We start from the raw sequence: 16,408 nt of genomic DNA, 5'->3' as shown, positions 1-16,408 counted from the left end.
AAGCAATGTTGTACAAAAAGTGTGTCATGCTCCTTATCATCACTGATATAGAAGTGGTACTCTTTCTTAATGACACGATTTTCAAATATACTATCAACACCATCCAAATTCATCTATGCATGTCGATAACACACATGCACCAAAATAGTGATTTGCTTTGAAAAGTAATACTCTGATTGAATCTCTTTTTGATGTGCAAAAGAGTAATTCTCTATGAAGTCAACTACAGATAGAATAGTTCCAAGTGGGAAAGTGTCTCTTAATCTTTTAAATTGTTCTGCTTGCCACTTGGCAAAAAAACCATGGCACATGTATGGTTTTATCAACTTACGAAAATTTTCCATAAATGTTCCAATAGGTGTTTCCTCTTCTACATAATCTAGCCTTGTAGATTCCTTTCCAAATTTTGTTTCAAATCTTTTGTACTTGTAACTCTTGCAATTTACCATCTTCCCCGTGTCAGTATCTTTATCTCTCAAAGGCAATTTAGCCAAGTCCCCGCATGTTCCACAAATTCCTCTTATGCAATTTATTTGACCAGTTGCATTATCATCTGATTTATCACATAAGATGGATGCTATGAATTGACTTGTTCGTTTAGGAGGAGCATTTTCAAAACCATCACTATCTTCTCTAATCTTTCAAAACACTTGATAGTACAAGTCAAATTCGATGTGATAACGAAAACAACAAGTTTCGAAAACTTTGTTTAACTTCACATAATATGGCCTTAACCGTTCAAACATGGTTTGTCCAATCTTTATATGAGGGTTTGTTTTAGTAAACAATACATACAAGTCATGTTTTGTTGTGTCTATCCAATGTTTTACATGAAGATCATAATGATCAGGACCAATCCTTTGCTTGATAACATCTCTACTATTTGATAAAGGACGAGTATTATCATTCCAAAAACTTGTCACAAAGTTCCTAACAACATCTTCAATTCTATCAAAACGAGGAGCTCTACACATAATTGCCCAATTCCCTTCTGAGGTAGTATCATCCAAAATCTTTCTCCTTTTAACATATTTAGATATTGTCCTTCTACTAAAACCAAACTAAGATGACAGTGAAGAGATTTGTCTTTTTTGAGACAATCTTTCATTTACTAAAGATGTCAACATCACTCTTCTTGAAATGGTCTTATCTAGTTTTCGAGATTTTTACCAATGTTCACCAAACCTTTCTTAACATTATCAACAATAGATTTTTGTAGCTAAGAAGTTTTCCTCTTTTGACTTGTTGTATCTATACCCAACAATTTCATTGGATCTATTAAGTCTTTATGAGTAAGTACAATTGATAACAATTGAGCTTTTTCTAGTGTAGTATCAAGATTGTTGAAATGAGACATTATTTCTTTTCCACTTTTATTCATTGACCTCCTTTTAGTATGTCTAGGTTCTTCACTGAGACGTTTCAACTCATCCACATCCATTTCAAGTAAATGATCTAAATTTTTATAAGAAATATTTCTCTTCACCTGTTTGGCTAGATCCACAATATGCTCATCCATATCAGTGGTAGGAGGTAAGGAGCCTGGCCCCTCTCCTTCAAAGGTCTCCATTGGTTCAACTTGGACAATCTCCTCCCTATGTTCATCAACTATATTGTGTTCTTCAACAGGTTCGTTTGCCTCGACTCTCGCTTCAGAACTCCCTTCTTCTCGAGCTCGTTCTAAACATAATTTAAGAGTTTGTGTAAGGTTCTTGAATTAATCAGAGATTATTCAATTAGGTTTAAGAATAAGGGTGAATTTGGCTTAAAGCTTTGTAACATGTTAAAATTAGCCCGTTCAATTTGGTTTATTAAATTTAATTACTTTTAGGACCTTATTGTTATAACTCTAATTAAATTACCTGTTTAGTTTTAAAGTTCAATGTTTTCTCAGGTTACGATTAAAGTTCAATCTCTAATTTTGAGCACTAATTTAACACATAAAATAAAATTTTGATAAATTAGAAATTCCAATTTTGAAAATTAAAAGTACAAATATTTTGATGCATGCATATGATAAAGGTGACCTCATATTAATTTGTTATGGACCATAATGTAGGTGGACTATAATTTGTCACATCTGTGTATATTTAAGACCTATTATTGCATAATAGACCTCCTAATCTGAAATGTTTTTGCATGTACGTGAAGTCATATAAATAGTTCATCTAAATTATTCAACATGTTTAATAGACCTTATAAATTTATGTCACATTTAAGACCTATAATCAATGTAATAGTCCTAATTTAGGCCTTATTATTAAAATCAATATGACCACGTATGAAAAAACATTTCACAATTAATATACTTAACTCCCCTTAAGACAGATATATTATGTGATATTAAAGGACCTATTGAACATGAAATTAGTTGTACATGTAGATTAAATATTCAATATATATAATTTAGAACCTAGAAATTGTGACATAATAGGTCTTATTAATTTTATGACTTAATAGGTCTTATCTATTATAAATGGACTTAATTATATAGGAGAAAAATGCAATTACACAACAAGCAAGTTGATGGAATTTGAAATTTGCAAATACACATGTATTATCTCAAATTAATTATGCTTTCCAATTAAAACAAGATTATTTTTAATCCTATTATTTCCAATTAATTTAATTAAGATTTTTTAAATTAATTTTCATTAAAAATATTAGATTAAAAATATTGAACTAATTAATTGTTACGTAATACATATTAAATTAAATAGAAATAAAATTAAAAATACATACTTGCTTCAAGATATCTTTGTCTTCTTTGTTCTCGATATCTTTCTTCCATTTCGGGAGAATAATTCCTTGAAGTCTTATTTTGCCTTCTCTTCTTGTTCCCCATGCTTTACAAAAAACCTTCAAATTATTGCCTTCAAAATAATTGTCAAATGTCTTCTTTCATCCAAAATTGCAAATTATTTTAATCATTTGTGTGATAAAAAATGAAAAAAATTATGGACATTTATACGACTCCACAAATGAAATTCATTCAACCAAAATGCGTTGGCCAGAGTTTGAACGAAACCCGACAATTAAAAATGGTCGGGTTCGTTCAAACATGACAGTTACAAAAAAGTACGGGCCAAAAAACAAGCCCAGTGGTTCGAGCGAATGGGGGTTTGCTCGAACCCCTAATGGTTCGAGCGAACCCAATTCGCTCGAACAATTGTTCGCTTGAACCCTTCAATTAGAAGTTTCTCCCAAAAATTTTCAGAGTTCTGAAGAATTAATGACTTTGGAGCTCTGGTTCAAGGCACGAATGAAATAATCTTGATAACCCAAAAATATTAGATGGTAGTACTCGGAACAAGCTTTCCAATGAGTATAATTTTGTTATATTTTGAATTTATTATGTTCTTGTTTTTTTAATTTTATGGAAAATTGTTTTTTCACCGAACATGAACTTCTCTGTTCAATGCATTGGGAAAAATAAGAAACTAATTCAAAAAAATTCTGAAAAATATCTATGCCCCTAGTATTGATGTCTTCTTTCTAACCAAAAAAAAAATTGAATTTCAATTTATATAGAACAAGTTATGTGTTCAAACGTAAACCTATGTCTGAATTATGACTAGTCGGACTTCAAAACTTTATAAAATGAAAAGTATTGAACATATCACTATAAAACCAAATGCAAGCCCTGGATATTGATGTTACAAACCAAAATTTGAAAGAATTGAGTTTTTATCATTTATAGAAAAAAAGTTATGCATTTTGGGAGGCATGTCACTCTTAAAAAATGTAGTTTGTTGTAAAAAACTACTTTTCGAGGGAGATGGAAATTTTTTAAAAAAATCCTTCAAAAAAATTTGAAAAAAATGTATATAGAATCTACAAACAAAATTCTAGAAATCACTAATTTACATCATCTTCAAATTTTTAATAGTTTAAAAGTTATAGTTCTCAGAAGTTGAAGATTATTTTAAAAAAGTACATCTCAGTGTCAAAAGTGGCAAAAAAGTGGGAACCATTATTGTGAGTTCACCCATGACTGCTTCCATCCAGATCTCATCCTTTTTTATTACAAAACATATGTCATCCTTGTATTTGTTGACAATTTTCTGTGATAACCTGATTCTTTTGTTCATCCTAACCTTTAGTGCTTGAAAATAGTCATGAATGTTCTTTTCTTTGTTCTCACCCATGTTGTTGAATAGGTCTGTTAACTATTTTCCTACTGGTATATCAAATCCAAGATTCTTATGGCCAATACCGGGAACCTATTTAGTTATGTGCAACATCAAGCATACAAGTAGATTTTGAAATCTAAATGTTCCTTTCTTATCCTTCTTGATTTTTCCTAAGTTATAAATCAACTCATCTTTTAACCATTCACATACATTAATTTTTACATTGTCTTTAACCATGTCATAAGCACTTTTAATGCATAAAATGGAAACTGAGTTAAGTCTGTTTGCATGAGTTGCTTTGTACCCTAAAATCATGCTAACAAATCTCACATTTATATCAGTCACATCATTAACTCTCAGAGACCTTCTGTCTGATGTTGCACCAGTTAAGTTCATTACTAGGTCATTGGAGACCTTCTTGGTTTTGTCTGGTCTATTACCGGTGGAAGGTAACCCTGTTACTACTTTCACAACCTCCTTTGTTATTTTGTGTACTGAATCAAGCCAAAAGATTGAACCATGTACCCTTCTTAAAACTATCCTAATCACCTCCTTGGGAAATTCAGGAATGCAGAGGATTTCAGTGAATCCTAGGGTTTCAACAATTTTATGTTCTGGTTTTACATTACCGGAATTGTCACATATAACAGTCTTATACATGCTTTTGATTTCTTCATCTCCTAATTCCTCTATGTTGCAATGAATATATATTCGGGGATCTTCTGTGAAAACAACTCCCTTTGGAATTTGGGAAAAAGCACCTACATTGTCATCTTTCTTAGCTACCTCGAGAACTACTTGAAATACGGGCCTAGGGCATTTTATAACCTCGACTATTATAAGATTTGCTATGAATTCAGGTGCAGAGGAGGATGCCATGATAAATACCTTTTTCTGCCTTTGGATGGATTAATTTCTGAAGTGCTTTGCCTCTTTGCTCGAAATCCCTTAGCTCTGCAAATTTCACGCTCTTCGAATATTTGAAATCTCGATGAAGTGAAATGGAGCCAAAACCACAAATTTATAATGTTTATTTTGCCATCTACCACATTTAATGCATGTCGATTAGTAGTCACTTAAAATTGTCTACCGGTATAGAAGTAATTTCCAACTTCTCACCATTAACTGAGGGAATTATAGCATATGTCTCATTGATTGCCAAACCCTCAAGAAAATTTTCTTCAATTTGATGAAGAGCTTCCTGCCAGTGGAGCATCACTCTATCCTGCTAGTGAAGTATCACTCTGTCCTACCGGTGAAGCATTGATTGGTTCTACCGGTGGAGGAGTATTCCCCACAGTATTTAGGTGTGACTTTCTAATCCATTGTTTTGAGAATTCTTGCTTAACCTCTTCAACCTTTTCTTTACCTTTCAAGCTAGAACTTTTGTTGTTTGTCGGTGATCCTTTACTTCTACAGAATTTTGCAATATGCCCAATCTTGTTACATGCATAACAAGTTACATTATTCTTCTGAATAGCTTTCCCATAACCTATGCCGGTTTGTGTTCTACATTGATTAGATAGGTGTCCAAATCTTCCACAAACATAACATCTCACATTCATTATGTAATTTTCAGAGTTGTGACCAACTTTGTTGCATTTTGAACATTGACCGGTGGGTGTGTTGATATTCTGATAATTTCTAGATCTACGTTCATTTTCTCTATGACCATACTTATTACAGTTAAAGCATTTTCCATTGAATTTATAAGCATTAGGTTGCCTTACCGGTTTGCTATGATCCTGTGTATTTGCAGTACCAGAGCTTTCACCAACTTCAAAGCCAATTACAGAAGTGTCACCTTTAGGTTTTTGATTCTTCAGCAAGTTACCAAGTTCCTCTGAGCTTTTCTTGAATTTTTCTTTATGTTGATTTGCAGTATCTAGTTCTCTTTCTAAGACTTCGTTCTGCCTCATCAGTTCATTTGAGTCAATCTGAGTGTGCATCAGATCTATCTTCAATAAATCATTTTCATAACTAAGTCTTGTGTTTTCATTTGCAGCATCACTTAGTCTTCTGGTCAAATCCTCTTCATTCTTCTTTCTATATTTAATTTCTTTACAAAATCTCATAGTCATATCCTACATCTCATTCTTTGTTGTCATGTTCTCTTGTTTCAACTTGTTTATCATATCATTAAGAGTTTCTTTTTCATCATTCTCATTTTGCATCTTTTCACAAAGTTCTCTTCTCTTGTTTCTTGAAATTGTAAGATTTTCTTGAAGTGCCTGAATGATATCCTAGACTGCCTTTAGATCATCTTCTAGTTTGATATTTTTCAATTTCTCTCTATCATAGTCTGAAAGAGTTGCTTCTAGTTGCTTCATTAGATTTTCCATATCTACCGGTGTCAAGATCTTTCTCAAGCTGTTAGGCTTCTGAAAATAGAGGACCAAGCTCTGATACCAATTGTTAGGATTCCCACAGATACTGAGAGGGGGGGGTGAATCAGTATCTAACCGATGAATTGAATTTCTCAACTTAAAACATGCAGAACATATTATAACAGTGTATCGGTATGCAAGAAATAATGAAATAAATAGAATTAAGAGCAACCACATGAAAAACACACCATAACACAATGATTTACCGAGGAAACCTAGTGTGGGAAAAACCTTGGTGGGATTTGTGACCCACAATATTCACTTGCTGGCCAATAAGAGAATATTACTACTACAAGAGGGGCCTACACATGCAGGAAGGCCAACTGCCTAGAGCTCACTGCTCAATGAGAAGTCTCACTGACTTACAATGATGGGTTATACAAATCCAGTATCTTGTACTGCTTCAGAATAGCATCTATAATGTCAGATCCAGTACCGGTTTCTGCTCTGCTTCTTACATAAACCCTTAATATATAATTTGCATAATAGGTCTGCCTTATTTCGCCTAAATATGATCTTCTTACTTACTTACAAATGTTCTACTATGACCTCTCTTATATAAGAGTCATTTTACAATGATGCCAAGTTGGCTTACAAATATTTTTCAATAATAAACAAAATACAATATAACAAAAATCCCGTCGGCCTCTGTGTCGGTATGCTTCCTTTCTCTGCCAATGCCGGTGGTTTGAGTGCCTGTGTAGAGTCTGATCTTGGTAGTGCCGGTGTAATGCCTTGCTGGTGCCATAGGATTGTAAGGTTGCCATCAATGACAAAACCTTCAATCACCTACAATGTCTCATTGGAGTGTGCATATGCCAACAAACACAAATTGATATTGATTAAATATGTTTTGTTTCATAATTATATGTTGAGTTTTTTGCTAAATGCAAAGCACTTTGGCTATCAAAATGCAACACCATGTTATCCTTCTTTACTTACAATCCATCTAAAGCTATATGAACTCATATTTATTCCTTACTAGCTTGTGTTGCTATCATATATTTAGCTTTTTGGTAGTAGATAATCCCACCACTATTTGAAACTTTACGCTATAGTGGATATTTCTTGTCCCTCTCTCCACCAAAATTGCATCTGCATTATCCATTAGCTTGAAGAATACTCCCACTATGGTAGATAGCAAGATCTGAAGCGCCCCTCAAATATTTGAGAATCCACTTCGCAATCATCCAATAATCAATTTCTTGATTTTCCATGTAAGAACTAACTACTCTCGTTGCTTGTGAAATGTCTTGTCTAGTGCACAACATGGTGAACATAAGAATAAATTCTATTAATGAGTACAATGCATGAGACATCTATGTCTTCTCTAATTTTGTGCTAGGGAACTGTTCCAAGACAATTTAATATGAACAATAAATTGAGTACTAATTCATTGTGCGTTGTACACATAAGTAAGCATTGTAGAAAATTCTCCACATAATTTTTCTATGAAAACCATATTTTCATGTTATTTTAGATGATCAGAGTCATCCATTTACAACAATAATTTAATCAATAACTACATCTTAACTAGCCATTTTAGGGGGCCCCTCCAGCGCATCTCAATCGTTTCTTCTTGCACCAACTTAAGGATCAATGAGAATAGGTCAAAATTGAATGTTCAACAACCCCAACAACATTGTGATCAAATTGACGACTCTAGAATGACACTATAACTTCATTCCAAGTCCTACAAATACAAAATACAAACTCCCATGTCAATTTACGGTCTGTAGATAATTTTTTGTCCTATTAAGGAACATTAAGACTCCATCATAGAGACATACTTACCTTTATTTTTAGAATTTTTCAAGCTCCATTGACTACAAAGACATCCTTTTTAGTCCGTCTCAACTTCCAAAAGATCAAATAAGCACACAATAATCAAATCATGGATTGGATTTGTAACTCAACCCTAGTTTGGTTAGGGTTTAATATTCAATTATCAATCAAAGTGATAATTGAAAGTTATTCTTGAACTATAAAGGAAATCTTGTAACATAGTTCAAGGGTTCTCCCCTTTGTTATCTTATATAAATCTACGTTTTCTATAACTATAACTTTTTCCTTGCCTTATATCAATGAACTTCCTTGTTTTACCTCCTAGTGCAAATATTTTTTGTAAATCATCTTAGGTCTTCTTATTTGCATTCATTTTTCTCTATTTTAAAGTTGTATGTTGTGTTAATATTACTCATAAATGTTTCATTGTGAATATTCTTCTTTCCTTTCATCATTTTATTGAGTCTTAACTTCCATATAGGTTTCATGAGACTGATTAAGGGAGGAAGTTGTGTATGTCTTTGAAAGTTTTCATCGGTGTATTGTGCAGTCATAGGTAGGAGAAGACACATTCTAATCTTGATGCATCACCTCCCTTTCCTTTCTATATAATTTCTTCGCTTTTCCTCTAAAGGTCATTAGAATAGGTTTATAATTAGAATGTAAAAGTGTTGGGTTGGTTCAAGACTACATCCGGATCAAAGAGGAAGCTATCTTTCTCTAAAGATTCTACATCACAATGCAAGGTCTCACACTTTGAGGTTGTTTCCATGTTTCACAAGGTTTTTTGAGTTGATAGCTTAGACAAGGATGCAAATTTTTTGACAACAATTACCTCGAGAAAAATATTTTCTCCATTTGATTAGTATCCTTGTTCATCAAAAAATCCAAGTGACAACTAATTTTTCTTTTATTCTAGTACATGTTTGACACATTGAATAGGTCTTACCACTTAATCCATCAGTCAATACTCTGACTATGATAAATAGAAACATATGAAGTTCCCCTCAAATATTTGAGAATCCACTTCATAATCATCCAATGATCAATAACTAGATTTTCCATGTAATGACTAACTACTTCCATTGCTTGTGCAGTATCTTTTTTGGTGCATGCCATTATGAACATGAGAATGGCTGCTACTGATGAGTATGATACATCGACATATGTGTCTTCTCTAATTTTGTGCTAGGGCACTATTCTAAATACACTTTAATATGAATAACAAATGTAGTACTAGTTCATTGGGCATTCTAGGCATATCGAAGCATTATAAAACCTTCTTCACATGATTTTTCTATTACAACCATATTTTTCAATTTTTTCTGCCTTTGCATATCCTCATTACAATTATCTCATCCCGCTGATGGATCATGGAGTGTAATAAAAAATTTGATGCAAACAAAAATCATACATAAAAAAATCTAGAAGAAAAGAAATAAAATTCACCTATGTTATCTGTTCTTAGACATGTTATAGTCTTACCCAAGATTTTATTCTTTACGTGAGCTTTGAACTTTTCAAAATAAGAAAACACTTCAAATATCCTCTTGATAAGATAAATCCATACCTTATGAGAATAGTCATTATAAATAAAATAAGTATGATGAACCTCCAATAAATGTTGGGTAAAAGTACAAAGTTGTGTCACACTTTTATAAAGGAAATGGTCAATGCTAATTGAAGTTTTTAAATTAAATCAATAGAAAGTGAAATATATATTTTGAATTTTGAAATGATGTAAAATAATAAAATTTATATTCTTTTGTCTATTTTATGTTTGTAATTTTAACAAAAATTTAAAAAATTATTTGAATGTAGTTTTTTTATAAAGTAAACACTGTAATTTAGTTGCTGATAAAATGCTGAAATTGAAGTTGCACAAGAATTTTACCTTTATTTCTTCAATTTTTTTGTGTATATTGATAACTTGAAATTTTACTATCCTCTGTGTGTGTGTGTGTGTGTGAATAAATTTGAAACGTTTCGTGTGTTGAAATATAACTCTTTCCAATTGCTGCCATCTTTTTAATTAAGTATTTATCCAAATTATAATATATTTTATCATCTTGACATAAATTCTTTTCTCTATTGCATCATATTTTTTTCAAAAGAAATTTCAGAATTTTAGTATTTTTCCTTGACAAGATAATCAACCTTATCTTTCGGCGTTGATGACCTACTTTCAATAACAATAAAATGTAAAATATAAAAACTAATTAAAATATTAAAAGATATATATTTTATAAAATTCACTTATAGATCTATAAAAGGGTATTTTTACATTTCAAAAAAATATTATTTATAAGAGGAGTTGTTGAAACATCAAGTTTTTTAATTTTTTTGGTAATTAGACCCAAAGTGGTATAAAATATACATTTAGTAGACATTTCCAATTGCAAAAGTTGTGGCCAACATATAACTTAGCTATAATGAATCTCTATAGGCCATATGTTTGACTAAAATTAATTTTTCGTTAGAATTACTTAAATTCACTTGTGCTAATAAGTTGGCCTAAAATGTGAAACAATTTTGTGCTTTTACCCTATTATAAGATATTTTTAAGAATCTAAATGAATTATAAAACATTTGTTTTTTTGTTGCTTGGTAATGGGGACTTTGTAAGGTGATGAGCATTATTGTTATTCAAATCTATGAGTGCACTAGCCCAGTGAAAGTACAAAGCCTGCGAGCATAGTAGCCCAATGGGGATTTGAACCTTGGTGGTGGTTTTACCAAGCAAGTGTTTTAACTGCTACATTACATAGGTCACCCCAATTTTAAAACTTCTTTACTTTTGGTAGTACTTCTATAAAAGCTTAGTCTATCTGTCTTTCTAAACAAACAATGTTCACAAACATTTAAATCTCAAGATTTGGCACTTGGGAGAATATTTCTATCTAGTAGTGCCTTTAGACCATGCTCACTCATATGGTCTAGTCATTGATGCTAGGTTAATAGTGAGTCCAATTTTGCATCAGATACTATTTCATCCTCTCCACTACTAGTTTCTCCAACTAGCCTATAAAGATTGCCAACTTTATTTCCCTTTAGCACAACCAACATTGCCTTTGTTACAGTGAGACAATTATTTTCTCCATTGAATCATAAACTTATTTAGTTTAATTACACCAAGATGGTGAACAAAAAATTGAACATCAGCAAAAAAAAAAACCTAAAATAGACAAAACACGATTGTGTTTTTCATAAATTCAAAAACCATTTGCATGTTAAGGATAAAAAATCCAAGATAAAATGTGTATAGGTTCTTTAAATAAAAATGCGACCATGATTTAAAAAGTTAAAAGTGTGATCATATTTTTTAAAATAAAAATGCAATCATGCTTTTAAAAATAAAAATGCGATTGTATTTTTTAAAAATAATTTATTCGATTGTGTTATGTTTAGCAAGAACAACATGATCATGTTATGATTACATCAAGTTAGATAAGAAACATGGACCTAGATGACAATTCTTTTAGCATTCCCTTAGTTTTTCATCAAGATATATACATAAAATATAACATTTTCTCATTGTCTTTTATCTTTATTATACTTTAAGTTATATTTTATGTATATATTGTCAACATGTTTGAGAGTGGTTTTAGATCTCTAGGAGTCTTAATGGATATTTTAGATTTTAGGAGATCTTATGATTTTTTAGACAGTCAAATTTCAGTAATCAGTGGGCTTATATCATCATTCTCTTGATATCTCTCTAATTCATGCTCTTTGTCTCCCCAAGCTCTAGACATATCTATTTGTCTATCTCTCTCCTTATCCTCCCTCTCTACCCTCTCTACCTTTCTCTATCTTACTCTCTTCCCAAGCTCTAGATCTTAGAATTTCTTAGACAATCAATTTTCAGTAATCACGAAGCTCCTCTCTCTCTGTCTCTCTCTCTCTCTCTCTCTCTGTCTCTGTCTCTGTCTCTCTCTCTCTCTCTCTCTCTCTCTCCATCTCTAGACCTATCTCTCTTCCTATCACTCCCCCTCCTATCTCTCTTCCTATCACTCCCCCCTCCTATCTCTCTTCCTATCACTCCCCCTCTCCCCTTCTCTCCCCCATCTCTTTATCTCATTCTCTCCTCTTCTCCAAGATTTAAACCTATCTTTTTCACCCCTCTTTCTATCTCCCCTCTCTTCTATAAATATGTAACACACATTTTCTCCTTTGTATCTCACCTCTCTCTCCCCCTCCCCAACTCTCTCTCTCTCTCTCTCTCTCTCTCTCTAGGCTACATACATCCCCTCTCTCTCTCTACCTCTACTTCTCTACATACATCCTTGTCTCTCCCTTTCTCTTTGTCCCACCCTCCCATGCTCTATCTTTACTTCCCTATCTCTCCCCTCTCTCTCCACATTTCTCTGTACCCTCCCTGAGTACCTCTATTCATCTACATAAATATTCCTCTCTACCTCTCTCCCTGTCATTCCCTCACTCCCTCCTTCCCTCTCTATTTTTCTTTATCTCAACACTCTTTATCTCTCCTCCTTCTCTCTACCTTCCTCTCTTTTCATCCCTCTACTTTTAACTCCCCCAGCTCTCTACCTCCTTCCTTTCATACTATTCTCTCTCTCTCTCTCTCTCTCTCTCTCTCTCTCTCTCTCTCTCTCTCTCTCTCTCTCTCTCTCTCTCTCTCTCTCTCTCTCTCTCTCTCTCTCTCTCTCTCTCTCTCTCTCTCTCTCTCTCTCTCTCTCTCTCTCTCTCTCTCTCTCTCTCTCTCTCTCTCTCTCTCTCTCTCTCGTGTATGCATGTCTGACACGTTAGAGACTATGTTATGTTTTACTAAAAAAACACAGGAATACTTTTGTGTGCGTAAAATATTTTAACCCCTTAATATTATCCAATTTTGACAAAAAATAGTAGTTTGGAAATACAATTTAGAGTATTACAATCTTTGTTTTTTAGTTATCTTCAAATTTTGAGTGGACATCTCAAATTGCTCCTCCAAATTTAGGTTTAGCTGATTTTTTTTTTTAAATGTTCACTTATATCCCCATTTTGTTCACCATCTTGGTGCACTTACCATTCATCAAAACCTTTAGGTGACAACAAAGTTTTCTTTAATTCTCGTACATGTTTGACACATTGAATAGGTCTTACCATTGAATCACATATCCTTATTCTTACCTCACCTTCACCAATTGGTTCATGGGGATTGTCATTTCCCATGTAAACTGTACTTGGACATCATAAGATCATTAATACTAATTTTAGTCTCTGTGTACATTCACATGAAAGAAGGCACCAAAATAAAGAATACAACCATGATGTTAAGAGCTTCTTAGATTAGTACTTAATAACTCTCCATCTTCCAATGGTGTTTAAAGTTCTACTATGTTAGGCTCATATTCTTGCATATTAGAATTCTCTTTTCTTTCTTATGGCAACCTACAATCCACTTTTAGATGTCTATTATTTCCATGATTCCAACATTTTACTCTTTTTTCACCCCTTGGATTTGGTCCTAGTTTGTCAACACTGAGTATTGCCTCTTTCTTGAGTTCTTCCTCTTGCAATTAGAGCTTCATTTGAAGAATATCCTTGAGATATATTCCACCTTGAATCTTTAGAGAAAACTACAACCACCACATCTTCAAATACCAACTTCTCGTGCTTGGTGTATAGTTACTAATAGTCATGACCATTTGATTTCAAGTTTCAAGCAACAAGCACAATAATATTGCTTCCTTATCCCCTTCTTCCATTTTCACTCTTATTGAGGCCAACTTGCTAGTCATTGTGTTGAAATTGTTTAAATGATTTGTCATTTCTAGAAGATTGATTTTATATTCCAACATTATCCCACTTGAAATCAAACTTTTGTCTTGATGCAAGAGCATCCTTGGTTCTTGGCAATCTTGCATCAACCAAAAACATTTCTTTTCAATTTGTTTTCTATTATGCAGTTGCAACTTTTCTTTCTGCATTTTCTTGCATTTTCTCACCGGATCTTGTGGAGCTATATTTTGGTCAAGGACATAATCATGTACCTTATTCTTGAACTGCAAAACATTTCGATCTTTTTCTGGCAAGTTCTCAATTTCGGATCCCGAGACATTTTTCTTATTAGAAATCTGATACCGCCATGACCTATCCTGCTATTGGTGATCCTTGCAAATCCTTTTTGTTTCTTGTGGAGCCTCAGTTCATTGTTCCAACATTCCTTGACATGTGGCCAACCTTCCTTTTGATCCGCACTTCATCCTATGGATTTTCTGGAGGATTCTCATTGGCGGAGGTTGACTTGGTGGATTTATAGGTTTCATCATGTTCATAATTGTTTGATTCTTTTTGTGCCGACTTGGATCCCTCTAGACCATATAAATCAATGTAATTTAGCTTTTAGTAATAAGTTTTTAGAATTGGAAAATCTGTCTTGTGGTTAAGTAGTTTGGTGTTGACTGAGACTGTAGTTGAGCAAGTTTGTATCGGGCCAATGAGCTAAATCTTGTAGCCCGCATGTTGTCAACAGATTGTAAATAGTTTCATGATATAATCAATCAATTCTGCATTGTCTCCACCATCGTGTCTTTCTTTCTTTCTATTTTACTTTTTCTGCATGGTCTAGATAAATCTCATTGAGGTCCCTCCTCACTATGACTACACCAAGTGGTATCAGAGCGAGATTTCATTATGGAGATTGTGTTATCCTGAAGATTTTTTTTGTGGGGTGAAATATTATGGATCCAAACTATAGCTACAGAGGACTGGCGTGAAGAGGAAATAGGAATGGTGGAGTGCGTGGGAATGCAGACCCTGTTGTGATGGAAATTTTAAGAGGAATTGCAGCTTGGTTGGAAGTTGTTGAAATAGCCCAAAGAAGAGGTTGACACATTGAAGATGTGAGCAAAGATGAAGAAGAAGAAGCACCGACAAAACAAGTAGCAAATCCACCGATGATTGATTCTGATGAGGAAAGGTTCTTGAGGGTTTTGAGTAGGGTGAACACCAAACCACATTTTTCCCCACTGGAGTATGATGGCAAATTGGATTCAAATGAATTAATGGATTGGATCTTGGATATGGAGATGTATTTTGATTTTGAGAATACCATAGAAGAAAGAAAGGTGAAATATGTCTGTATTAGGTTGAAAGGTCATGCATCTCTTTGGTGGGAATATTTGTAGGTTGATAGATAGAGAAGAGGTAAAGAGAAGATCAAATTATGGAAGTAGATGGTTGCCAAGTTAAAATCAAGGTTTATGCTAGCTCATTATTAATTGAACCTATTCTAGAAATTACAGAACCTAAATAAAAAGGAATCAAGTGCGAAGGAGTATACTAAAGCATTTTACAAGTTGAATATCAGATCCGAACATGTTGATGATGAGGTTGAACAAGTTGAGAGATATTTGAATGGATTGTGGATGTCTATACAAGACAAACTCAGTTTTATCAAGCTGCAGAGTGTTGAGGAAGCTTACTAATATGCCTTTAAAGCATAAGAGAAGTTGAACAAAAGACATGAGCAGAGATAGAGAGGTAGAGGTGGAAGGTTTTCCTAAGGAAGATTTCAAGGAGGAAGAGGATATTCTAGAGGAAGAGGAACCTGGATAGATCAAAACAAGGAAAAGAAAGTAAGAAAGGATGGTAGTTCATACCAGAAGGATGACAAAAATTTCTACCAGAGAAAAGAACTTGATGGTTACCAGAATGAGGGTTTTGTAAAAGATGATAGAAGACATGAAAAGAGAGTATTTAAAGGAACTTGCTTCAAGTGTAGAGGAGGAAGACATCATGCATTAAAATGTAGGAAGGTAGAGAACATTGGGAGAATAGACTTGGTAGAATAAGACCTTACCAGATCAACTAACAAATTGGAATATGGAGAACTATTGATGATGAGGAGAGATTTGTGTCCTACTAGAGAAGATGAAGAACCCTTGCAAAGGAGAAATTTGTTCAAGACCAGATGTAAAGTATCTGGTAAGTGTTGTAATGTCATTATTGATAGTGGTAATTCAGATAATCTTATTTCAAAAGAGATGGTAAATAAGTTAAAGTTGGAAAGATTAAAACATCCCAAGCCTTACCAGATAGCATGGATTAAAGATGACCATAAGCTATTAGTAAGTGAGAAAATTTTGGTGAAATTGA

Source organism: Cryptomeria japonica, chromosome 6, assembly GCF_030272615.1.
Source record: "Cryptomeria japonica chromosome 6, Sugi_1.0, whole genome shotgun sequence".
NCBI classification, from domain to species: Eukaryota; Viridiplantae; Streptophyta; class Pinopsida; order Cupressales; family Cupressaceae; genus Cryptomeria; species Cryptomeria japonica.
The sequence above is the reverse complement of the archived record's forward strand: the minus strand, read 5'-3'. Positions refer to the sequence as shown.